Source organism: Chionomys nivalis, chromosome 23, assembly GCF_950005125.1.
Source record: "Chionomys nivalis chromosome 23, mChiNiv1.1, whole genome shotgun sequence".
NCBI lineage: Eukaryota > Metazoa > Chordata > Mammalia > Rodentia > Cricetidae > Chionomys > Chionomys nivalis.
Window position 1 is genome coordinate 27,725,921 of NC_080108.1, and position 24,903 is coordinate 27,750,823.

At 45.0% G+C, this 24,903-nt stretch overlaps 1 protein-coding gene across 8 annotated transcripts in view; it reads right to left on the reverse strand.

Moving 5' to 3' along the window:
• Apba2 (amyloid beta precursor protein binding family A member 2) overlaps positions 1–24,903 on the reverse strand; it is a 205,318-nt gene that overhangs the window by 45,473 nt on the left and 134,942 nt on the right. The gene's annotated exons all lie outside the window — the stretch shown is intronic.

Below are 24,903 nucleotides of genomic sequence, written 5' to 3' on the forward strand. Positions count from 1 at the left end.
GATGTGACCCTGCTGTCTGAGGGCCTCATTGGCAGGGAAGCCATGGCCAGAGGGGTCTGAGGACACAGAGGAGAAGACAGTCCCCAGGACTCACAGACTCGCTGGTTTGTTTCATTCTGGTGCTAGGGGAGAAACCTAGGTAGGCACTCTGCATTGAACACTATGGCGTATAGGTTCACTCTTGCCCTCTGCACAAGGGCAACCCAGGTGGCCAAGTCAAAGGGTCATAAGATTGGGTTAATTGATCTCAAAAGAGAAAAAGATATAAATCTCTATAAATTCTGCAAAAAATTACTAAATAAATTAATTGCTAGAAACTTTTAAATTCTTGTGAACGATCTTTTCATTGGTTTTTTTTTTTTTTTTTTTGCTCGTTTTGTTTTTCCAGGTAGGGTTTCTTTGTGTAGCCCTGGCTATTCTGGAACTAGTCCTGTAGATCAGGCTGGCCTTGAACTCACAGAGCTTGCCTGCCTCTGCCTCCCGAGTTCTGGGATTAAAGACATGTGCCACCAAACATATTTACTTTGAGATATGGAACATGTTTTGTGCACAAAGCACAAATCTTGATTTTTGATTATAAGAAACACTGAGAAAGAGGTTCAGTGCTGAGTTAATTATTTAGTACATAGTTCCTTTTGTGAATGTTCTGCTTTTATAATACATGAATAAGGGATAAAAGTTTCTAACAAAAAGGAAAGAAAAAAAAACGTGTAAGTAAAATAATGAATTCAATCCATCTAACCTAGAGAGCATTGACACACAGCCTCCCTGACCCCAAACACGCTCATGATCCAATACCAGTATTCCCTACAGCCGGGGAAAATTCTCTAGCACAAAGTTAGCATCCCACTAGACACTGAGTAACTCCGAGTGGATTCTAAACATTAGGCTGGTGGCGAGAAGCAGGGTAGTCGCATGGCTACACTAGCACACCATTATAAACTTGAGAGTCTGTGAGTCGTGAGACAGGCTGTCTGTACTAACCTCTGTGTAAGCCCAGCTTTTCCCCAACTGGCTAGTCTATGCCATTCGTTCTCCCCAGTACCAGCCCCATGACATTTTAACCACCATGGCGGTGAGATCTTAACACCAGATAACACAATTTTCTCCATTATTCTCCTTTGTCATCTTCCCAGTTATTTTCACATCTGCTCTCTCAGATGAACTTAAGCGCTCTTGAGGCCAGTGTCATCCGGTGTCTCACCGTCATCGTGGCTGGTACAGCCTTCAGTTAGCGATAACCGCAGAGAAATTTCCACACTGACAATACTGGATCTTTTCGTCCAGGTTCACTTCACAAACAGCCCCACATTTACCTAAGTCCTAAATGGCTTTGTACTGGCCTCCAAGTTTGTCAACATCCTTTGTTAAGTTTATCCTTACACGTTATGTTCCTGTTGCAATGAAGTTTCTCTCCCCTTATTTCCCTGGTTTGCTGGTGTATAGGGAAGGTAATATTGGTCGAGGAAAACTACATCCTTTTCACTTACTGCTGATTGCTTTTAGTTGAGGCTGCTGTGTCCCTAGGCCAATGACACCACCTGCATGAACACACAGCCTTGGTTCTCCTTCCCATCCCGTGGCCATCTTGCTGACTACCTTCCTATGTTCTTCCCTGTGGGAGTAACTAAAAATGGTACCAGACGCATCCTTCGCCGTGGTCATCTGAATGAGAAATGTCTCCCATAAGCTCACATGTGTGAACACTTGGTCTCTGCTTGGTGGCACTATTGGGGGAGGCTTAGGTGAATCTAGTTGAGGCAAGAACACCACCAGGGGTGGGCTTTGAGTTCAGACTCTGTCCCACGTCCAGTCTGCAATCTGCTTGGGATTTGATGTCATAGCACTCAGGATGTGATGCTCTCCCTGCTCCTGCCACCACGTTGGTCTGTCTGTCATAAGCCTCCCAAGTAAACTCTTTTATGAGTTAATTCTAGTCATGCTTTTTATTACAGGAGCAAATACATGGATTTATTTCTAATTTCAAAGACTTATCCATTCAGGGTGTCTATTTTTTGTCACTGCGTGCTCACACACATATACAGGTGCGCATGCCCATGCATGGACACAGACGCCAGATGAAGATGTCAGGTGTCCCCCTCTGTCACCCGCTGCCTGTACTTTGGAGGCAGGATCTCTCGCTCAGCCTGGAGTCTGTATTCTCTCAAGTGGGCTGGAAGCCAGTAGGCCCTGGCTTTTCCTTTCTCTGCTTCCCTCAGAGCTGGGGTGGTGGCAGTCCTGACTGCTAGGACATCTCTCCAGCCCCAGCACACCCCCTTATTCCTCATTTAAATGAAATGCTTTTGCTTTATTAGTGCTTTCTTAGGGCTGCAAAGACAAGTGAGACACCGGAATTTTCAGAAAGAACAAATAGTATTTTATTTACAATGGCTTAAAACAACAATGACAAATATCAGAATGTTAAAGAAGGAAAGATGGCATTGATATTACTGATTTTTTTCTTTTGAGTCACATTATGATTCCAGTGGGCAGTGATAAGGATCTGAATTTTTGTTTGTTTTTGCAAATGTTTCACTGTGAAATGCAGCTGTGGCATCCGGGTTTGACATCATGGCTCTAATCTGGGCCTCCTTTCAGTGACTGTAAAGAGAAAAGGACCCACAGCGGCCACCTTGGAGAGGAATGATGCCCTTTCAAAAGAATCTGCAGACTTTCATTTCACCTTCTGGGCACCCTCTGTGTAAAGACGGTGCGCTCCCACTAAAGATGGACACTACCTTGTTCAAACTCGGACGCAAACTTTCTGGGAGACTTTGAGCAAAATATTTGAGATGGTGTCCAAACTTAGGGAACTGAATTGCCCTATCTGCCTGCAGGTCTTGAAGAGGTTACATAGGAGAGTTTTGTTAGTATGCTTTCTGTTACTGCAACAAAATACCTGAGGCTGGGGAGCGTTATACAAGAAAGTGGTTTATTTACATCGGTTCTGGAGGTTTCAAGACCAAGACACCAGCATCAATTCAGTTCTAGTAAAAGTCTAAGAGCAGATGGCATAGGTGTGGTGGAGTATGATCAAAAGCGAGGGGACACGAACCAGAGAGCCAACGAGCACGCCAAGAACCAACTAGATGATGTAATAATTCTCTCTCTCAATGGCTAACTCGGGATCTCCTAAGAGCTACCTTAATCCCCACTGAGAACAGCACTCCCAGTGACTCAAGGCTCTTCCTCTACCCCCATCTCTTAACGACTCCATCACCCCTCTATTATCACACAGGATCTAACTTCCAACATATCGACCTCCCAGGCAACATGCTATATTCATACCACAGCAGAGTGGCCAATTCAGGTCTGAACTCGACAAACAGGGAGTGAAGGGAAGCTCTAAATGAATGTTCAGGGGGACTATGCACGGTCAGAATTGTGTCTCACGTGGCTCTACCAGCACAGGAGGAGAGTGGCTGTGGCAGGTGACACTGAGCCTAACATACATCTCTTCAATGGAACACGAGGGCGTCTAGGCAGCAGTCCACATAGGAGAGGGGGCATGGCAGAAAGCAAAGGGCTGCTTCCCAACAAAGTGTTACGCTCACTCTGAAGGCACATGTCAACTTGGGGATCTGCATGCTCGTGGCATGTTCTGGGTGGGCGTGTCATGCCTAGCCTGGAGCTGCGAGTGCTTCAGAGACAAGCAGACTTAGGACATGACTTGAACAGTAGGTCTCTGGGGACCCCCTACTCTCTGTGAGATGGGTTTGACCTCTTTACCAAGCAATAAAGTACCTTTGTCTATACACCCTACCCCACACTCATGGGGCACAGGGAAAGGGGGAGCTCCTGTAGACTGTGTCCAGCTTATAGGTGGCTCCCACTGCCACCAGCAGGGCAAAGAGTGGATAGTCTGGCAAAGTGGGGCCATTTGGAGAAGAGCAGACAACTCCCATACCAGAGGACAAGGTGTGGCCGAGGAGCAGAGAGGCAACAAAAGTGTGCAGAGATGTTTGCGGAACAATGACTCCTGAGAAGGAAACAGCCCAGCTAGCTTCTCATGCCTGTATCTCCGATGAAATGCTTATGTGATAGTGATGTTTAGAAGTCAATTTGTGGAGATAACCGACTGGATTAGAGGCAGCTATGACGTTATTAGTATCTTCTAAAAATTATTTACTTTATCTTTTTTGAGATTGTAATCCAATCCAATTACATAATTTCTCCCTTTACTTTCCTCTCTTTAAAGAATTCCATATACTCACTCTCTTTCAAATTCATAGCCTCTTTTTTTATAATAGTTGTTTTTTTATATGTGTTCATATATATATATATTACACACACACATATATACACACATATATATTCCTAAGCACATACACTGTAACCTGCTCAGTCTGTACAATGCTACTTGTACATGACTAGTAGCCTTTAAGAAGACACGTGAGCTCACATAGTCCTCTGTCCCCTATTAATACTCCACCATGCTATACCCTCATCAGGGACCAGTCCCTCTGCTCTTAGACTTCCCAGCTTCCAGAGCAGCAGCCAAATGAAGTCCTGGTCTCCATAAGTCATTCCTTCTGTGGTCTACAGTCACGGAACAGACATGGAAGCAACACGCTGGGATGTTCAGGCAGTGCGCATTTCAACAAGGTCTCAACACATCACATGCGGCATGGGGATACTTTACAGCTGGATGACAAAGGTTGCTGTTTTTCTGCACCCCATCTTCAAGGAAACTTTTTCAGGGAGCCCCTTGATGCCTAGAGGAAGCACCCATAGAACCACAAAAACGTCACCTGCTTGGCTGCCATCATCGGTGAACTCAGGCAACAACTGGTGGACAGATTTCAATTGCTTAACTGCATAGCACATATAGGGGTGCAGCTACTGTGGGAGAACAGCTGCTCTGTGGAAGCCCTCAAAGAGCTTCTCTCCCTTCGCCGGGAGAGAGCCAGAGGTATGAGCAATCCAGCATGCTGTCTGCTACAATGATGTGGGCAGAGTTTTATACTGAGGGGGTGACTGTTTCTGAGGCTCATTACTTCTGGTGATGAAAATGGTGACCCACTGCCATGTGCATTTAACAAGAAAGGGGAGTGTCAAGTGATCCAGCCAAAGACAGCTCTGTGGTGTATTCCTTTCTGTTCTTTATTAAGCCCATCCCTTCACACAGCTAAGAACTTACTGGAAACACAGTTCTGTGTTCTCCTCTCTTCCTTTCTTATAGTGTATGTTACACTTTTATATTTATTTGTGTGTATGTGTGTGGGTGTGTGGTGGGGGTGCAGGTGCCTGCAGAGGCCAGAAGAGGACATCCAATCCCCTGGAGCTGGAATTACAGCTGGTTAAGAGCAACTCAAGATGGGCACTAGGAGCCAAACTCGGGTCCTCTGCAAGAGCAAGTGTTCTTACGTGCTGAGCCATCTCTTCAGCCCTTCCTTTTTTATTTTAACATAATACTATAAGCAATAAAAGCTCACTGTGAGTTTCATTTTAAAAGTTGCTAGAGAAGTAGACAATCTGCTATAGACCGTATGGTTGAGTCCCCTAGAAGTTCCTATGTTGACACCCTAACCCCTAAAAGGATGGCATTAGGTGGAGACATAAGGAGGTCATGCCAGAAAATTTGAGCCTTCTGAGCCTTATAAAAGAGGCTGAAGAGACCCGCCTTTCCCTTCCACCATGTAAGAGCCCAGTGCAAAGGAACCATCTATGAATCACAGGAGAATCCCAGCAAATAGCAAGGCCCCAGCATTTTGACCTTTGACATCCCCCCAGACAGCCTGAGCCACGCCCATCTGCAGTAATTTTGTTAGTGGCGTCTACTGATACAGAATCCATTCCCCTACTGAATGCAGTGTCCTGCTCTTGCATAAGTGGTGCTGTAAGGCTTCCGAAGGATATGACAGAAGCCATTCCCCAACCCCAGGGCCTCTGTTCAGAGCACCTCAAAACCTTTGTTGCATTCCGTGGCCCACATCCTCAGATGAACACAGGCAGGCGTGTGGCCAGGAAACAGTTAACTGCCTACCAATAGGGGTCCAGAGGCTTCAATTGCAGAGCATGTACACAAACATATTGCGGTCCTTTGCTTCTGATTAGTCATATTAGAGACAAATCCTTCATACCAGACCATCTGGAAAGCTATTTGAATGTACAGGAGAAGCACGATTACCTGCTACATGTCCAAGAAAATGAGACCCCGTGTCCAGACTCAATTAATCCTATGACAGCACATAAATCAACAGGAAACACATCCTCTGCCACTGCTCAGCCCTCGGTTCCTGAAGCATCCTAATGAGATGGGGATAAAGGCTCATTGTCGACCAGAGAGAGTAGCAATGTCCTCATTACACGTCACTCTTGTCTCCTACACGGGAGAACGCACTGGCTGGCTCTGAGAAGAGCTTGTAACAGATGCAGACGGAAACAGCTATTCAGCCGCCACAGGCCAGGCTGGGGACAAGCATAGCATACAGATAAGATGTGGACACAGCCAGGCTGGTGCCAGCACTTCTGTCTTCCAGGGTGGCCTTGTGTGTTGTAGAGATAGCATTCTTTTGTTGCTTTCTAATGTAATTAGAAAAGCTTTGACTACACATGATTTGCATTGACATGATCTTAGGAAACACTCAATCAGCTGGAACTCTATAGATAGAAATCACCAGATAATTTCTTCCAGATCATAGGCAACTCTGAGCTCAGAGGGACCAGTTCATAAATTCTTCTTCTGGAACCCAGGCTGTTGTCTACCATTCTCAAGCAAGACCCCAGAATCTACTTAGGATCACAGAGGTATGTTTTCCTTGGAAGGCACAAAACTGTTGAGCACACATTAAACCTTCATTAACAGGATCCTACTTAAATGAGTGTTGGCACAACCCCAAGACAACTGTGTGGCGATGGTAACATTTACAGACTTTAACATAGAGAATGCAGTACTGGGGCTCAACTACAGCCATGTACAGATGGAATAAACTGAGAAAACGCATTGAGTATTAGCAAGCACGGCCTTTGAGTCATAGACAACAGAATTTACCCCCTGCCTCTTTTTGTATCTTCATGGTGCTGCTATAGCCAAAAATTAAAAAGCAAAACAACAACAAAAACTAGTGCCTCCCCGCAGGCCCTGTGAAGCCCAGGCATCCACAGGGTCAGGGGGCTTTTCTACAGCAGGAAGTATGAAGGTCTCAGCCCTTCTTAAGGAGCACAGGGTGGCCGTGTAGACTAACTTGTGTGGACTATTTCGTTCCTCTGGGATATTGCTATGCTTAGGTGGCTTTCCCACCACATCATTACCTCAGAAAGAGTGCCCAGGAATGGCCTGAGAACTCAGCCACAAACTACAGTCAGCCCTTCTCAATCAGCACCAAGGCCACGGAACAGATTTTTCCAGAATCTCACCACGTAACCTATACTGAAGCCATAGCTAATGTCATACATGTCATCAATGTGTGTAAAGACTTCTACACAGAAATTTTAGTTTCTTCGCTGGTTGTCTCTAACCAGTAAAAACAGTGGATTCTTCTGCACAAGAACTTCTCAAGAGCTTCTGGGAAAGGGAGTGGATGCTGAGGTTAACCACTGGGTGGCATATTTGTTCCTGCGAGAGACAAATTAAAATAATCCAAGTACATGTGGGTCCCATCCCCATACCCACCACAACCTACACATGTAAATGCCAAAACCCATAGGACCTAAGGATACAACCCTAATTTGAAGTCTGGACATGGCAGATGTGACTCTCTCAATATGTTCATTTGGGCAAGCCCGGATCTGGGATGACTGTGTCCTTCTGAAAGAGAACATCTAGAGACAGCTCTAGAGGGAAAGCAGGACAGGTCCCCTCCTCAGGCTCAGAAGGAACTGACCTACCAACGAACTGTGAGGCCATACATTTGTGCTTCTGGTGTCACCGCTGTGGGGACTTTGTTATGGCAGCCTGGAACACTAAGATCATCCATAAAGATAATGTGCACATCACTCAGAGCTAGCTCTGTGGAATCTCCGCAAGCCATCAGGGCTGCTGTCTTTTTTGTTTTTAACTTTGAATTTGACTGTTCTTTCAGCTGTTCAATTTCCCTTGCCCCTCTCTCTATATTTTAGAAGCAATTTCTCAATATCTATTTTTTTTTTATCCCTATGAGGTATTTGATTGATTAGGGTTGCTTTGACTCCATCGAACAACCTGGGCAGAACTTAGATCTGAGCCATACTGAATCTTCAGATGCATAAATGTGATAAATCTTTTCATTTATTGAGGTCATCTTCCCTTTCTCTCAACATCATTTTATACTTCCCAGCATGAACATTCTGCATGTTTTCTTAATACAGATATTCTCTTCCTCCCTGGCCCTGGCCCTGGCCTGCCTTCTTTCTTGCCTTCCTCATGCTACCAGAAATGCCATTTTCTTTCTACAACTGGCTATTGGGTTTTGCAGAGAAATATCACTGAGTATTGAATATTAGCTTCACTGAGTTTATTCATTAGAACCAGGAGTATTTTGTAGGTGGCAGGGATTTTGCAGACAATAATGCAACCTGATGAGGAGCTGGCTTAATTCATTCCATTGTGTGCATGCAGACTTGCCAAAGGCAATATTCTCTGTCCCTCCTTCTTCCTCAGTCCCTCTGTCTATCCTTGACCCTCCTGCCCTCCCTCCCCCGTCTTACTCTTCTTCCTTGCTCGCTCCCTTTCTGTCTGACCCTCCCGCCTCTCCATCTTGTCTTCCCTCTTCTTCCTTTTCTTCTAATCCTGTTTTATGGGTTACATTTTGTTTTTGGCAAGAATGAATGTTGAATTTTATTGAGTGTTTCTACCCATACTGAGACACTCTTGGTTGTTCTTCTTTTCACTGTTACCACCACGAAATTCACTAATGAACAGTTGAATTCTGAACTCCAGTCATGTACAAGATTAACCTGCTTAGCCATGATGTGTTTACCTTAGATATGCTGAGTGCACTTGGTGAAGAATTTTTCACATCTAATTTTGCATTTGATATGAAATTTTTATACTGTACGCTTTGTTTCTCGTATGAAAGGAATGCTACGTCCACATCTGAATTGCTTTCTCCGTTTTCTTAAAAAGGCTATGGAGGATGGGATCATCATTATTATCTTATTTCTTTTTGAAATATCTGAAGAATTCAGCAATGAAGTCATTTAAGTTAACTGAATTTTTTTGGAAGTTTTTTAAACCATAAATTTGACATTTTTAATGGAAAAAAGGAAATTTATGTCATCTATTTTAATGAGTTTTTTTAGTAGTTTCATCTTTTTTTAATGAATTGGTCCATTTCTCTAGGCAAGAGCTTATGCCGATGAAGAGTGTGCATCTTTAATTGAATAATATAAAGTTCCTTCAAAGCCCTATTTTAGCTGCATACAACAATATTTAACATAGTTGAATTTAATTTTCACTTCTTTCAAGCTGTTTCATTTCTTGAGATTTCTTCTTTGACCCATGAGTCTTTTAGAAGTATGTTATATTATTTCTAAATATTTGAGAATGTCTTTATTCTACGGCTTCCAGTTTAATCCCACTATGATCAAAGAACATACTTTGCAAAATTTCAATTATTTTAAATTTATTATGATTTGTTTTATAATACGCAATCTGATCTACCTTAGTGATGGCTCCATTCTCACTTCACACAATCTATTTTACCGTTAGTGCGTAGAATTTTCTATAGATGACCACAGGACGTTCTAGTTGGTCAGACTGTCCATCAGCTCTGTACTTCTTCTGTCTTTGCCTTATTTGTTGTACGAGCTACTGAGAGAGCACCGCTGAGTTATCGCCTGCTTCTCCTTACACTTCAGTCAGTTTTGTTTTGGGCACTTAGGGGCTCTGCTGTTAGTCACAGTCACACTTAAAACATGTGCCTTCTTGGTGAATTAGACCTTTTATCATCAATAGTTGTCTCTCTTTACCTGCTAGTAATTCTCCTTGCCGTCAGGTCGACTTTCTCCAAGATTAAAACAACCATTCCAGCCTTCTTTAAGTTAAAGGTGGAAAAATGTATCTTTTACTAGCCTTCTATTTTGAGCACGTCCATTTTCTCTCTGGTACTAGAAATCAAATCCAGGGACTTGGACATGTTCAGCAAGTGCTCTTCCACCAAGCTCCAGCTCCAGCTTCTACCTTCTTACTTTAAATCTCTTTAAGGTTGATTTCTTAATAGAGAAAGCATGGGTAAGCCACTCTTAGAACCTAGTCTGTGCATTCTTAGCTGACTTTTAGGTCATTTACATTTAATGTATTTACATTTATATTTAATATATTTACATTTAATATATTGATGGACCTAGCTGAATTTAGATCTACCCCTTTGGTCATTTTTCTCTTTGCTTCCTTCATTTCTTTGTCCATCTGCTTCTTTCCTGCCTAATTTTTGTTATTTACATTTCTTTAGTATTCCCTTTATTTGTTGCCCGTTTGGCTTAATTTCCCTTTTTGTTGTATGTTGGGGTTCTGAAAGAAGTTCTCACTATACAGCCCAAGATGGCCTCAAACTCTCAATCCTTCTGCCTCAGCATCCTGAATGCTGGCATATAGGCAAGCACCATCACACTCAGACCTTTGTATAATTTTTAATGCTTATTCTATGGATTACACTATACACACCTAATGTTTTATGTTCTACTTTGAGAAAATTTTACCACTTTAAGGAAAATATGAAGCTTTATTACCAATATACACCTTACCCATGCCTCTTATACTACACATCATATATGTTATATCTATGTACATTAGCACACACAAAAGGATAATGTTTGCACAAGACACTCACATATGTGGTGAAGTGCCTAAGAGGTGAAGTCAGTCAATTTTAACTACTTAGGTCTTCATAGTCTTCATTGTTTTTTTTTCCTAAGATTGAAAGAAAGTGCCTCTGGAAAAGCAGTCATCACACACAATACTGATTAGAAGAACACACACACACACACACAATTGTGGCATAGTGATGCCATGGCCTTCGGAGCTTGTGTAAGCATGAGTGTCTCAAAACAAAACACTTAACAACACACTTCAAACAGCATCTCCCATCTCGACATGATGGCTACCTGTGCTTTTCCTAAACCATTTCCTTAAAGCAGGGACCCTGCAGACAAATCGTCTTAGGTTCCCTTCATCTGACAAGTCTTGCTTCACTTTCATTCCTGAAGAATTCAGTCACTGGATCCAGGCTCCTGGGCTCACGGTTTGTTGGTGTTATTGTTTTAACATTAAAGACACCAGTCCACTGTTTTTTGGCCTCAGCAGCTTCTAATAAGAAATCCAGTCGCTGAGCCCCATTTCCTCCACTTACAATGAACCTGCTGTGAAGATACTGTGTTTAGACTCCGTCTTCAAAGAGATGATGATTGTGTGTCTATGTGCTTTTTCTTTTGGCTTCTGCTGCTGGAGGTGTTGAGCCTCTGCAGTCTGTAAGCCTGCATCTTTCACTGACATGAGATATGTTGGGGTTCTTATTTCATCACATGGCTGTAGTTTGGTATGGATTGTTGTTTGAAGCAAGGTCTTGCTCTGTAGCTCCACTGGCCTAGAACACATGATCCCCCTTACTCTGCCTCCTGAATGCTGGGATAGTAAGGATATGACACCACCCCCAACTTCAGGTGTGTGTGTGCCCACCCTAACCCCACTGTGTGTGTGTGTGTGTGTGTGTGTGTGTGTGTGTGTGTGTGTGTGTAGAGGGAACACACACACAGCTTTCTTTTCACTAAGGAGTTTCAGTGATGTGAATCTTTGCACTTCTGGTATTATTCTAATAGTCTCCAAGGCCTTCCTATTTGTTGAAAATGTTTTCTTTCTGTTACTTGGAGGCAATTTTATTCAACTACTTACAGATAAATAATTCTCCCCTATGGCATGTCTATTTTGCTTCCCAGACCACCCAATGGACGTCTTAATTTCATATATATTTTTCAGTTTGAAATTTTCCATTTTCTTCTTTTTTAAACTTCATATTTGTCTAATAAGAATTTCCTTCTTTTCACTTAAAAAAATTGCTAACATCTACTTCATGGAGCACTTTAAAGTCCTTGACAATTACAACATCTAGGCCACCTCAGGGTGACATTTGTTATCTTCCCAATTTCAGAACTGGTCACTTTTTAAAAAATAAAATCGTGATTGACTGGAGAATTATGTAGATTTTCTTGGTGCTTTGTAGATCAAAGAAACTTGGGTTTCACCCTAGACATTGTCAGAATTCACTTTAGAGACTCGAGTGAATGTGAATGTCCTTCTGTTCCTGGGGCAATCTACCCACTTCGAGCCAGACCTCAGCTCCGTCTGTTTGGTTCCTGGGGCAATCTACCCACTCTGAGCAGACCTTAGCTCCACCCTACTATTTTCAGGAGGTGACTCGGATGCCAACTCAGTCTCAAAAGCTTGGCTATGACCCCTGAGTCTCTGCCTCACACGAATTGTCTAGGGGTTAAATATGGGTCCAGGACCATGGCTCACACTGCAGGTTAGTTGTGAAGCCCTGGCTAAGGGTCTGTGTCTTTATCCAATGCATATAGCTGGTCCAGACTCATAGGTAGATGGGTAAATGTTACTTAGGTAGGTAGTAGGTACGTAGGTAGGTAAGTAGTAGGTAATAGGTAGCTGTCCTCTCCAAGATCTCTTTCATAGTCTCCAGCTACCAAAGACTCCTTGTTCTGGCTCCTCTCTCCACACAATTGGGCAGTTTCAGAGTTTTAGCCTAACACCCAGTTCCATAGTTTTGCTCAGCTGAAAGCCAGGCTGAGGAGAGAGCAGCAAGGGAAGGGGAAGTGGGAATCTCCATAATGTTTACAAGGGAATTGGTTCCTTGTCCAGAGCCAGAGGTGAAGTACTTCCTTCAGCCCGTTAGCCTATATGCCAGTCCTCTGGCCAGAAAGGCCCATTTTCAGACTTCATCCATCCCTGCTCATTAAGCCATCTCCCAAGAACCAGCATTGCTACTAAGGGGGAGTAAAATCCCAAAGAGCACTCAATGCCAAAACCCTGGGCATCTAAGCACGGGCCAGCCTCCCCAGGACATAGCCTCTAATTCTGTCCAGTGAAAGAGACTAGCCATGGCGCGGTGACACCATCTGACCAGCACCGTGTGCTTGTTATTGATCTGTATATTGATTCTGAAAGGCACTTTAAGTTCAAAGTCATTTTATTTTTACTTCAGTCGCTTCAAACAAACGCAGCTGCTGTCACTCTGGCTCGGCTGGGTGGCGTCATCATTAGCCGCAGCAGGAAAGACCATGCCATGGGGAAATGCACAAATGCTACCAGCTCTGAGGACTTCCACCCAGGCTTCCTGGTACAATTAAGTCACCAGTTCTAAAAATATCAATTTGTGGGTCACATCCTAGGGCTGGTTCTGAGTAGGGTTCCAACGCTGGAAGTCTCTGGACGACTAACACATCGCTAACGGTGGAGACACTGAGGTGGAAACCAGAGAGGGTCCATGGCCCATTAGGGTCCTGTCACCTCTCGGGGTGCACAGCTGCAGGTGAAGAGAAAAGGGAGGAGATAAGGAAGGATTGGGAGAAGGACAGTGCTGAAGGCTGGCCAAGCAGTCCCATGTCCGAGCCTCCCACGGCCGTGAACATCTGAGGCCTTTGGTGTGTGTAAGATGACACTACCTTCTTTTGTGATCGCACATGCCCTCAAAGACCTCACTGAGTTTACTCCCTCACACTAATCTGTTACATGGAGTTAAGAGAATCAGGACAGACTCCCAGAATCCTCTCAGCCCTCATTCTCCATGCATACGCCTAGTATGGCTTTCTCCTTACACCCTAACATACCCCTGGAATAAAGCTGTATAATCAACAGACACTTCAGGCAGGGGCTCCATCACTGACTTTATCAGTGAGAGTACCATTATCTCAAGTAGCAAGCACACAGATGGGCAAAAGATTGAGAAGCATGTACATATGTGCATGCGTGCATGTGTGTGTGCGTGCGTGCATGTGTGTGCATGTGTGTGCATGCGTGCATTGTGTGTGTGTGCATGTATGCATGCACACGTCCCTTCAGGTTCCCTACACCAGGTAAAGGAGCTGGGTGCCCATCCTCATGCTTAACATACTACTTTAGTCATCATCCAGGGGACCTGAGTCACAGGAATTGCCACAAAACTGTTCAGTTTTACAGGATAGGAACCCAATTCATGGCAGGAAAATATATAAACTCTTTTTTCCCCCAAAATAACCATGCAGAAAGGCCTGGGGCTCTGGTTCCCACACTCTCTGGTCCTCCCCAGCTGAGCTCATTATCAATTCCCAGCTACTCTTCTGCATCTAGGGTGAAAGGGGCCCAGGAAGGGACTTTTTCAGAGGTGCTATAGAAGAAAGAAATGGAACTTGAATGCGAAGGTACAGAGAGAATCACAGTGGCATCTGTCCAGCTGTGGCAGAATCTCAAGGATTGTGCAGAACTGCCTGAGAGTGTGGACAAGACTCAGGGCATAGGGGGTCATGATCCTTTGGAAGGGTAATTAATCCCTCTAACTTCTTCCCAGTCCTACCCATCTCCAGTTGCCTCTCGCTGCCTGCTCTCACTTACAAGGGATACTAATGACCTTCACAGTCTTGCATTCTCCACCCTTGGTGACAGCGACCCTGCGACCACATAGGCATACCCAAGTCATCCTCCCAGTAAACTCCTGCAGACTGTGTGCCTGGTCCCTGATGCTTCTCTCCATGATACCTTCACACCTACACAATCCAAATCCAGTGCAAGCAGGAGCTGGGTCTCTCGGTAGCATCCTCTTGCAGCTCCACACAGGGGCTCAGGGATGGCTGATAACAGGAGGAGAATGAGAACTCAGAATGCGGAAATGAAATGTGCAAATGGATACAATGTGGTCTACTCTTTGCCAAATCTGAATAAAAATCTCCCAAGGGCTATCTTTACGTGATCAGTTTCTCCTTGCTTATTTTAAATGTTCCAGTTATATTTATGGACAATAGACTTTACAGAGATGTTCCCCCGTGGGAATGGAGCAGAGGATTATTGCAGAAGTGATGTGGGCATCACCACTGCACATCTGGCTACAAACCCAGTGGGGAGACGGACTAAGGTAAAGGGAATCATGGCCTATGCCCACGCTTCTGGGGTCAGCCGACAGGGAGCCTACCAGATTCTCCTCAGCTGATCTCTAACATGGGCTCAGGGCAGTTACTCTCCCTCCTGGCCTGTGTGTCCTGTGGCCTCCTGGGATTTTCTCCCCAGGAGAGCATTTTGCAGGTGTCCCTGAACCCCCTGTAGGAACCTTTGCTTCCTGATGACTATGTCCTCCCAAGAACAGTAAGGGACAGTGTGCATTGTTAAGAAAAGGCCCTGGCTGTGACTTCAAGTCAAAAATAAAAAGCACGCCCACTGTAGAGAGGCAAGCTGTAGCTGACAGGTTAAAAGGAAGCAAGAGTCTGGAGTGTCCCTGCTGGGACACATGACCTTTGACTCTTCTAGCTTCCAAGAGTCCCTTCCTCACCCCAAAGGACCAGGTGAGTGATGTCACCAGGGGTGGAGCCACTGGTCCTTGGCTTGCAACTGGGAAAGAGTTCCATTATTATCCTTGATTTGTCATACTCCATCTCAGCTCTCTCTGTCGCCTGGTGCCACCTCTGGACTGCTTCACATTTGACAGCGCTTTGTGTGACAGTCATCTGGGAGCTGGAGTAGCTCCAAGCAGGTATGATGCTGCAGGGGTTAGAACTGAGGGTGTATGCTTCCAACAGGAACCTCAAATGCCACCAAGAGCCCCTGCTTTAACTCCAAAGTGTCGCACAGATTTCTTGTCACATGATGAGTGACAGGACCCCTGCCCATCGGTCAGCGGCCACATTTGTCAAACTGATAATAAAAAGTCCATGTGGTTGGAGAGACGGCTGGGCGGTTATAAGCACTTGTTGCTCTTCTATAGGACACAAGTTCAGTTCCCAACACTCACATTGGGAAGCCAACAATGACCTCCAACTCCAGTTCCAGAGGACCTGACGCCCTCTTCTGGCCTCTGGGGGTACTGCATACACACAAAGTATTGGTTCATGCATATCTGCACTGCCACAACAGACACAAAATAAACAAATAAACCTTTTTTTTTTAATTAAAGTCTATGATGACTTCTAAGAAAGGTGGATAGACAGATTCCAGATCTGAGAGAGACTAAGATGCAATCTATTCCTGATTTCCCCCAAGTCACTGACCAAGAGGAAGAACCCCCAGTTTCAAATCCTCTGTGATGCAAAGATAGAGCTGGGTGACCGGACCCTGCCTGAAATAAAGTTCCATTCCTGTTTCCTGCCAAAATCTACCAAATACAACAATTTCCCAGAGTGTCTCATTTCCAAAATCTGAAGGCTATTTACCAAATATTCCAGTGAACCCGCAAATACAGCCCATGTGTGCTTGTTGTCCCCTGTCCTTCCTCACAGAATTCCTGGATAAGGGTGTGGCCTCTACCAGACCAAAGGAAAGACAATGTCTCAGGGAAGGAGGTTCAGAAACCTAGGGGAATCAGGGTCTGGCTTTTTTTAATGATTCAAAGACAGGACAGATGTTAGGTGATTGCCTGGAGGTGGAGACTCCAAAATCTAGGTTACTGATGTCCCTCTCCAGAGCACTTGAAGAAGTCAGAGGCAGCAGCCTATGTAGGATCTGTCCACGCATGTCCACCAACTTCTATCACCATACAATGAGCCATGAGATTTGGGGCTCAAATGCCCACTGGCAGCTGGGCAGAGGCCCCAGGAGAGACAGAGGGCAGGAAGGATGGTGTTGACAGCCTGTGTGTGGAAGCAATCTCTTCCTGCCAAATTCTTCCTTCTATCATTGTAATCTAAACCAGTCAAGATTCTAAAGCAAGAAATACCTAATGTGGTCTATTTCAGTGGTGTTTTGGTATGGCCCCTGGACCAGCATCATCTGGAAACTTGGGACTGGAAAATCATGGGTACCACTCTAGGCAAGCTGAAACTTCATGGCAGGATACAGGAATCTACCCCTCCACCACCATGCTTTGACACACATTCAGGTCTGAGATCTATCATTCTATCTTGGCACATCATCACTCTGTTGGGATGAACAGTTTTGTGCTGCAGAAGGCAGCCTGGTTCTCAGCATCACTAGGTGTAAACACATACATGTGTGTAACCTTCCCCATCCCTTGCTGTCATGTAGTCTTCATTTGCATCATATTAACACCAAGTGACAGCAGTCAGCCTTTATGTAATAAGAAACTAGGTAACCTCTGCGCTTGGTTTTTAGGAGGGAGGCCCTAAGTCCTGGGTATTTCCCAGGGGAAGAAGTGTTTCTGCTATTATCGATGGGTTCCTGAATTTACACCTCAAGGGTATAGGCTTCTCACCCTTAAGAGACCAGTCCAGCTATTGTAGAGTTTGAATCTGAGATACCTGATACAAGCTAACCTCTGGAAGGAAGGACAGGGAGGCTGGAGATGAAGTTCAACAGTGACATAATCAGTCACACCCACTCAGTGAAGCCCTAGTAAGCACCCTGGACAAGGAAGCTCAACTGAGTCTTTCTTGGTGGCTATACCTTGCCGATTATCACATTTCAGCACAGGTAAGGAATTGCAGAGCCCTGAGACTACTAGAAGTTTTGAGTACAGAAGTCTTACAATCTTCATCCTATATGTCTCCTAGGGTGTAGTAAGATCTTTAAGTTTGGTGCTTTCTTGAGGCCCATGAATCTTTCTAGAAAATTATCAAGTTAGGATCGCTAGTTGGAAGCCTAGAATCTGTAGCCCACCATCAGAAGTAAGGGTGGACTTGCGGAAGACTATCTTTTAACATTTGGATTGGCCAACCCTAGCAGATGGTTTAAACAGGTTAATACCCATAGGTCTAAGAGGGAAGGAAATATCAGAACAGTGGAGAAGGAAGAAATTTGGAGAAAGATGTCTCAGAATGTGAATCAAGAAAGGACATATAAGAAAAAGTGTCTGGCACCAGAGAGACATCAAAGACTGGAGAGCTGAGTGGCAGGCATCTTGTCAATTCCAGGCATCTGAAAGCTTTTACTCCACAGCTTCTGAACCCATCCCATGTACATGTATCACTTGAACATCCTAATTATATTCCAATTCTGACCCAAAGTGTAGGGTGAGGACCAGACACATTCTTAGAGCCAGGCTGCTCAGGTGGAGGGGTGGGGAAAATCCCTTAACATGCAGGAAGCCAGGCCTTGCAATAGGGCTATCTGACTACAACACTACATATACCACAGCTGTTCATTCAGTGTGTCTGTCTGTCTGTCTGTCTGTCTGTCTGACCTATCTTTATTCATTAGCTACCACTGAAGTGATTCCTACCACAGGGCTGGAATGGTCCAAAGGAAGGGTCTGTGACTTAAGAGGACTCAGCATTGGGGTCTCAGAGGGGCAGCCAAAGTGCTGAGCTGCAGGCCTGTGCATGGGGAGTTCAAGGGACCAAGTAGGGTAGGCAGTGGCATTTGGGGAATGAAAAGTCTAATAGCACGTGGCTCTTTCCTGAATCTGAGATTGTCCCAAGGTAGACGCTGATGAGACAATTAATATGGATCACCAACTGAAAAGCTGAGGAACTGGTGGGAAATCTCCAGAGAAGAAACAATGGGGCCTGTGGAGAGTTATTCCAAGGAAATAGCCCATGTGTTTGTGAAGATTGCCAAGTCTGATGTTTGTAGTGAAAGATGACAAGCTAAAGACTCTAGTAGGGTCTCATCATGTAGTCTCGAGTCTGAAGGCAGCCCAGAGTGTAGTTCCTTCCTCTATGGGAACTCTGAACTTTCCTCTGAGATCCTTGAGTGGATGGATAAATCCATCCATCCTGGGGAGGAGAGTACTTTACTCAAAGCCCAGTGGTGCATCTCCCAGCCAACCACCAGAGCCAGACAGCCTAGCAAAGCTGACATGCAAAGTTGTACCATAAATGCATGGACATTACTCTGACCTCAACACACATCAGGCAAGGGTACCACAAGCCAGGGCAGATAAGACAACATCACGTTTCCAGCAAAAGTATCGTCGTTTCTATTCTTCCCACCACATCCTCCAGGTATCCAATCCCTTCTGAGGAAAGTCTCTTCACTGCATAGACACAGAAGGCAGCATCACTTCCATGCCTGCCACCACCACCCCCACTTCCACCTTGCCTTCAGTGGGTGTGATCATCCTGGGATTCCGAGCTAGGATAACTTACCCTGGGCAGCAGATCCCGGGCAGTGGTGCTTGGTAATAGGTGCTATACTGTCGCCAGCTCAGTCATTCAGACCCTAGTAAGGAATGGGATTCCCCTTTTGGGTGCATATTCCAAAGGCCAGACCTTATTTATTTCACAGTAGAGATCTTTATCAGAGGTTATTTTGCTCACCCAATCTTTAAATACACAGAGATTCTTGTCATCCACATACAAACACACTAGTTTACCAGAACCTAAAGGTGAGATCCTAAAACATCTGTAGAGTGATATAATCGATAATTAATAGCTTGTAGTAGATAGATACCATTCCTGCCTTATGGACCTAGAGCCCATGAATGGTCTGTTCACTCTCCCAAGTCTCTGGGGTTCCCACATTCCAAGGCAACCAGAGATATTTGTTCTTAAAATGAATCTGAGATAGAAAATCATGGCGGGCAGCTCCTAAACCACTATGTTGGAAAGGCTGGAAGCAAGCCTGAGAACCTGTCTTCGCATAAAGCATTGTGGATAATTCTTACGCATCTTAGAATCTGATCATTGCAGCCAGGGCTCTGTTCTTAGGGGCCTCCTCACCTAAGAACTCCACCAATTTAGGACTGAAAACATTCGGGAGAGAAATTTTGCTATTTCCAAACACATACAGGCATTCTGCCATAAGCCATAAGCCATTAACAACCACATACATAGCATCCCTGTTGTTCGATTTTAAGTAAACTAAAGAGAAATTAAATCTCACGAGTGGACGTGTATAGTTTATATATAAACACTGCACTATGGCATAGAAGACTTGAGCAGTCCTTGATCTGGGGTACTCGAGGAGGTTCCATAACCAATTCCCATGGATACCAAGGACAACGATGCTGGTCTAAGGACACTCCTCTTTTCCCCCTACTGTGTTGTTTTGTTTGAGACAGGGGCTTGGTAGAAAGGTCAGGCTTGGTAGAAAGGTTACGATCCTCCTACCTCAGCCCTCTGTGTGCTGGGATATAGGCGTGTACCTCCATACATAGCCAAGGGGGCTCTCCTATGAATGGTGAGGGCACATGAGAGTAACAATGAACATGCAAGGAAATGCACGTCCATTATTTAAGCAGCACAGCCTATGGATGCATGCCTTGGCAGCCCTAGAATGTGAGTCTATTGTTCTTCATACTTTGTCTGAGTGCACACATTGAAAAACAGACTTTCAGACTTGAGCTTCCTGGATCCCTGTGCCCAAAACAAAACAGATGAGGAATGCCAAAAATAAGGAGGTAGAGACAATCTACCAAGCAGGTGCTAACAAGAATGAAACAGGTACAGTGATATTGACTATGGAAAATAGATATAAACAGAGAAATATATAAAGATAAGAAAGAAATAGTTCCTGGATCCAATTAGCAACACACTCCCAAAATGCCCATGCTGGTGAGTGAAGGGGAGATTGACAACCGTTATTCACACGGGAAACATTCACAGAGATCAAGTTAAAAAGATAAGAATAAGCAGAGACATACAATTTAAATGAACAAGATTTACTTATAACTCTGAACCCAATACAGTTTAAAAAGAAATATATGCATGTATGTATGTATGTATGTATGTGTGTATGTATATGCTAAGCTTTCCATGAACATATGCACATATATGCTGTGCTTTAAGTAGCCCTGAATGTGTAGAATCAAACTTCAAAGGAAACTGTACAATTTATAAAGGGCAATTTGTGGCCACCACATTGGCAGAGTATGTGGCAAAACGAGACATGACAGAGGGATCGCGGCACTTATCAGTTTATTGCCTCGCGATTCAGAACGCGTCCTTCCATGTATGCTCTGTGATGAGCGTCAGAATTCCCCTCAGCTCTACACGTTCCTGATGATGACAGCGCATGCAGGAAGAAGCGGTCCCCTGCCATTTCCAGCTCAGGCCACAGGCCTGGAGAATTACAACCTCGAAGCTTTGGTCTCGCCTGCTGCGCTCCCTCAAACCCACGAGCATCTGGTCAGGAGAGCAAAACTGCTCAATCGACAGGTTCTGTATTTCCCCATGGCTTCTGTCCTGTTGGAGTCGGAACTGTAACTGTCCCCTCTGCCTCCAGCCCCTTCCTGCACCATGGAGTGTAGTCTGTGGGTCCAACAGAAACCGCAGACCAGCTGCGGCTTGCTGAGCCCGCAGCTTCTGTGCTGTGTGCAGGCTGAACATGCCTCAGCAGTGCAAGTCTGAAGCTTCCACGTTTTTAGCCTTAAGAGTCTGCTTACTGTCTATATTTATGTTTGAATATTTGTTTGGCTTTTTCCTTTTTCCTTGTCTACTCTTGGTTGTGTTGTTTTCTGGTTTTGGTGTGTTTTTGTTAGTCTGTTTTGTGAAACAAGGTCTCGCTCACTATGCAGCCCAGGTTGGTTGGGAACCTTCCGGCCTCAGTCCCTCAAGAGCTGGGAATACAGGCAGGCAGGCACAACCATATCCAGCTATGCTCCTGTGCCTTATAATACTGTTCTGTTATCGTTAATCAATCTCTGCATGGAATTCTCTCTTTAACCTGCTGTGTTGTTCCTATCTCCCGCCTGGATGCAGGCTGCTAGGGAACTGTAACTCAATGTTGTCCTAAGAGAAATTCCCTAGAGGTTGGGTTTGCAACTGAGTTTTGCCATGGTGTTCCTGGGCTTGAGTGCCATGCTGAACCCTTGCCCGTGGAAAAAGGCATGCTTGTGTCCCACAGCATGCAACGGCACCACACTTGGTCCAGTTACCAACTGCAGTTGCTATGTCAAAGACGCAGCAGTCACCATTTTAGAAATACCAGGAGCTTCCTGTTGATGACTGCCAAGGCTGGAGTCAGGACTACATGAGCTGAGGTAAGCTGGATTCTTTTGAACTCATTTGGGTACCTGACTCACCAAGTCCTGGTTTGAGGAAACAGCTTCCATAATGGCCCTGAGAGAAGAATTTCTTGTGGTCAAATAGTCATTATTGCCAGAAGTCACACGTGACACTGAGCTATGCAAACTGCTGAGTGGTAAGAATTCACAATCTGGTTAATTGTACGTCACAACAGCAACCAGGAAGAAGACCTTGAAACTGGAAACAGGAATTTCTAATTAGGTCCAAATGAAGCTGATAACAAAGTCCAAGCAATGCCAGCAACTCCTCTGCCTCCAGATAGAACTGCCCAAAGGTGTCTTGTCGCGGTCCCCCTCGTCCAGCAAGGAGGACGCACGACACACTGGAGCTCTTCTTGCTAAGCAGTTTATTCAGGACCTTGTTAACAATTGTAAAATCTCTCTCTCTTTCTCTCCCTCTCTCCCTTCCCCTCTCCTTTCCTCTCCGGGCAAACCTCTCCCAGCCCTTAAGTAGGCATGGGCAACCAATCCCGGATTGCCAGGTGGGCACTGCCCATAGGTCCACGCATATGCAAGCAGCTGACAATCATTGCGTGATCACAGCATAAGTCAGGCCTAGTTGATATTAGGAGTTGATTATCACAGAGAGCACTCGCTTTCGGGATCGCGGAGGGCGGAAGCCAGCACCATCATGTGCGACTCCACGCAGCTCTCTACACATAGCCATCAGGTGTGACTCCACATGGCTCTCTACAGTGTCTGAGGAGAAACCTTTACCTTGACAACCTCACGGAAGCTTTACTTGAGGATGGTAGGATGGTGTTTCAAAGAGATGCTACGACTATTCAAAAAACCCCATCACCATTTGCTACCGTGACACCTATAACTTGGGATAAGTCCAATGGCTCTGAGGTCAGCTGCACGTGCAAGCCAGGAGGAAAAGACCTTGCAGAAATAGAAGTCTGGAGAATGTGGGTGGTAATGTGGCCTGAGGGTGTTAGGTAGACTGTGAAAAGTGAAAGGCTGGGCGAAGCTCTTGAATGGAGGGACTTACCCCAGCTCCCAAATTTAACATATGAGAGAGGGCTTCAAGACTTCTGGACATAAAGGTAGGCTGCCTTGGATAACTTCTGACTGTAGCTTCTCTGTCAAACCATGGAGGAAGAAATCCAAAGACAATCCTGTTGGGATGATCTACCCTAGCTAAACTCCTGAGAAGGCCTAGAAGGCACCCTTCACAAAGGCTTTGACTTACGGGGTGAATAACTGCACCCCTAAAAGACCCGTGGCTGCTCTGCTTTCTGGGCGAGACGGTGGGGAATGCCACAACTCAGATAGGTTTCCAGATGTTTAGAATAGTGGAGGCCAGATGCCAAAAAGAGCTATGTCGGGCTGTGACCCCAAGCACAATGCTTTGTCCTACAGAGAGAGGTCTTTGGCAATAGTCACTCATGGTGACTTGGGGAAAGGGACTTAAGTCTCCTGAGGAAGAACTGCATGACTGCCATTGTCCTCCCAAAAGGGACTGGCAACACAAGACTGTGAATTGGGGTGAAAATACCAGTTGAACCCGGGGGAAGGTTGTTCCTAGATGCTGGCTATATAAGAGACAGTTTATGGTAACCCAAGACATCATTATAGCCACGAGTTAAAGTAATGTTCTACTTTACTTTCTGACTCACTATGGGTCCAGCTGCTGCACTCCAGGGCTATTTTACCCAATTCCTGAATATTCAATCAGAGGAACATATTTTGCAACTGACAGACAGAATCCACTCAGCACTTATCTGACTCATGGAACAAGGCCCATTATTGTAGGAAGAGCTACATGGAAGTTTCTAGAACTTCTTTGCATTCCCAAGATAGTAAAATGAATACCACTTCCCATCTTTGCTTGAGGAGGGGGGGTATAGAAATCAACACTGTCAGCCGGGCGATGGTGGCGCACGCCTTTAATCCCAGCACTCGGGAGGCAGAGGCAGGCGGATCTCTGGGAGTTCGAGGCCAGCCTGGTCTACAAGAGCTAGTTCCAGGACAAGCACCAAAGCTACAGAGAAACCCTGTCTCGAAAAACCAAAAAAAGAAAAAAAAGAAAAAGAAATCAACACTGTCAACAATGATAAACTTAGCAGGGTTGTGGATTCTTATAGTCTTACTTAATTCATTGATATGACCTCCACGAAAGTCAGTGACTTAGGCAAGGACAGTGGGCTGGCATAGTCAGCTAGTGGTTTCCCTTATAGTTGCTGTCTCAGATATGACATCATTGTAGCAGAAAAGCAATTCAGCCTCTGGTATAGGGTGTGAAGCCACCCACCCAAAGAAAGTCTTTTCATCAACACCAGCCTGCAAGTATGACCAGAAGCAGGGTGCCTCTCCCTGGTGGTACATCTTTCCACTGTTTCATCCATGCTGTGGCAATTCTGATCCCTACAGCGACTCTGTCTGGGGTCTCACAATCATCTTAGCATTCCAAAATCCATCACAGTTGTGCTGCGCTGACAAGTTCATGCCGACTGGTTGTAATTGGTAGGACGGTAGTCTCGGTGAGAGAGGGCCTAGTCTAGGATCCAGCGATAAGAAGATAGGAAACCTTATACTTTTGGTTGTGAACCTAGCCTTCCCCAGGAGTCAGGAAACAGACGGAGGCAGATCTTTGTAAGTTCAAAGTCAACTTGGTCTACAGAGTGAGTTTCAGGACACCCAGGGCTACACAGAAAAACCCTCTCACGAAAAACCAAAAAAGGAAAAAGAAGAGGATAGGAAATCAACCCCATAACAATTCTGAGGCCAGCGCCACTCAGAAGCCTCTGGGGACCCCATGGCCTGGAGCACACCAAGATTCCTCTCTATGGAGGAAAATAAGTCATATTCTTTGCACCGCCGTCCAAAGGGGAAGAGAAACAATAGTTTGGGACTCCTCTTGTTT